The sequence below is a fragment of the Gossypium arboreum genome, chromosome 4 (genome assembly GCF_025698485.1).
Source record: "Gossypium arboreum isolate Shixiya-1 chromosome 4, ASM2569848v2, whole genome shotgun sequence".
Lineage (NCBI taxonomy): Eukaryota > Viridiplantae > Streptophyta > Magnoliopsida > Malvales > Malvaceae > Gossypium > Gossypium arboreum.
The window spans coordinates 99,824,528-99,827,122 of NC_069073.1; the positions used below are offsets into that span (position 1 = coordinate 99,824,528).

The 2,595-nt window shown below is 36.6% G+C and overlaps 1 non-coding gene across 1 annotated transcript; it reads right to left on the reverse strand.

Annotated features, from left to right (window-relative positions):
* Nucleotides 1-2,166: 2,166 nt before the first annotated feature.
* Nucleotides 2,167-2,273, reverse strand: LOC128292282 (small nucleolar RNA R71). Its single transcript, XR_008282267.1, has one exon. It is a non-coding gene; the product is annotated as a small nucleolar RNA R71 (small nucleolar RNA).
* Nucleotides 2,274-2,595: the final 322 nt, after the last annotated feature.

A 2,595-nucleotide genomic window follows, 5' to 3' on the forward strand; every position in this document is an offset into this window, starting at 1 on the left:
AAAATTTGCTATCTTGATTAATTTATCCACTTTGAGCTTTGCTCTCAATAAAATTCCATCTTGTCTATTGTGATAATCTTTTTCAAGTATTTTTCATTGAAATAACGATTATTGGTGATAAACTGTAATTTATACATGTTTTTATCCCATGCTTAGCACATTTATGGATGGTTTCTCCTTAGATTTGGTGAATTCGATGCTCCTAATTCTTTAATTTCATGTTTTATACTTAGGTGAGCAAAGGAGAGTAAAAAGAGCGAGAAACGGGCTGAAAACAGAGAAAATGGACCCACATGAGAAATCAACACGGCCTGGGCTTCCTCACACGGGCGTGTCCCACGGCCGTGTCCCTTTGGCAAGATCAAAGCACAACTTACACGGGTAGACTACACGTCCGTGCCTATTCAACAGCCTTGACCACGGGCTGGAGTAATCCCACACGGACGTGTCCCTGCCAAGCCCAAGTATAACCCTATTCGAAAAAGGCCAATTTTGAGGGCTCTTAGGCATTTTAAAGCCTATTTAAACACCTATTGAGGCATTTAGGAAGGGGACGCAGAGTAGGAGGCAAGGAATTACTCAAGGGAACCGATTGGTCCATCTCAGAAGCCGGATTCATCATCAAGACTAAAGATCTCCCTTCAATTTCCATTCAGGGGTTTTGGGTTTTCTTTATGTTTTGTATTCATTATTCTTCTGAGATGTTTTCTTCTATAATTATGAACTAAACCCCCTAAATACCTAAGGGGAATAAAACCTAAGAAGGATCTTGTTATTATTATCTGAATTGTATGATAAATATTTGACTTGTTCTTAATTATGTATTCTTAATTCTTGTTTTAATATTCCAGGATATTGATTCGAGTTAATACTCTTATTCAGAGGAGGAATAAACCCTGTCTAAGAGTAAATTTGTCATAATTAAGCGGAGTTGATTGCACGCCTAGAGATAGGGTGATAAGATTTTGCTGGATTAAGGTGAAACCTAATAAGGGGATCCATAGATCGAGTTAATGTAACACTAGATGTTAATTAGAAAGATATTTCAATTAATCAACCTAGGGTTAGACGTTATTAGTCTCGAGAGAGATAATAATATCACTTAGGGATTTCTATGGATCAAGTCAAATGAATAAATAGTCTGATTCAGAGTCAAATAACAAGTGAAGTCTAGGTGGATTTTTCCTTGGGTATTGTCTTAATCAATCGAATTTTCCCAAAAGCTTTTCCCCAATTTCTCTTTGTGCACTCTTAGTTTAGTTAATTAATTTAGATAAACAAATTCCTTAATTTTTAGGCTAGATAATAAAAAGAAGGTAATTACTAGTACTCTTGGTTCCTTTGGGTTCGACAATCCGGTCTTGCTAAAGCTATACCACTGTTCGATAGGTACACTTGTCTTCATCATGATAATAGTTAGTTTCAAGAACGATTAATTATAAATATTTAAAACCTGTCGCGAATATCAAGTATCAAGTTTTTGGCGTCATTTCCGGGGAACTAAGATATTAGGAAAACTCAAATTTTATTACTTTAGCCATTTTACTTTATTTGCAATTTAAATTTTTATTTTCTTTTCTAATTTTTCTTTTCTTCATTCTTGGCAAGTTTTATAGTGTATGACTAGAAGAAACCCGTCGGGACCATTACTGTTTGATAGTGAGATCAATCGCACAGTTTGCAGAAACCAAAGAGAAATAAGGCGAAACTTACGATACTTCAACCACAACCGAGGAGATGGCTGAAAATCGAGAAAATCCGCTACCTCCTGCGATTGATGGTAATCAGAATCCTGCTCCACACACTATGTGTGATTATGCTAAACCTTCTTTAACAGGAACTGAATCAAGCATAGTTAGACCTGCTGTAGCTGCAAATACTTTTGAACTGAAACCTAACACAATTCAAATGATACAACAATTTGTTCAGTTTGATGGTTTGCACGACGAAGATCCCAACGCTCACTTGGCAAATTTCTTAAAATTTTTCGACACTTTTAAAATCAAAGGCATTTCTGATGACATCATTCACCTTTGATTGTTTCCCTTTTCGTTGAGGAATAAGGCTAAACAATGGTTGAACTCGTTACCACGAGGGTCAATCACTACTTGGGAACAAATGGCCGAAAAGTTTTTACTAAAATATTTTTCGCCGGTTAAAACAACCAAATTACGTAATGATATCTCTTCTTTTGTGCAGATGGATTTAGAAACACTCTACGATGCATGAGAGAGATACAAGGACCTCTTGAGAAGATGCCCTCACCATGGGTTACCACTTTGGCTACAGGTTCAAACGTTTTATAATGGCCTGAATCCTTTGACTCGAAAGATGATCGACGCAGTCGCTAGCGGAACCATCAATAATAAGACACTTGAAGATGCTTATGAATTTATAGAAGAGATGTCACTGAATAATTATCAGTGGCAAGTCATGAGGACAAAGCCGACGAAAACAGCCGGTGTTTATAATGTCGATTCAGTCACCATGATCTCTAATCAGGTAGAACTCTTAAATAAGAAAATTGATAGTTTTCTTAGTTCTTCACAGGTTCACCCAGTAATGCAGTATGAAGCAAGTGGAGGTGGATCAATC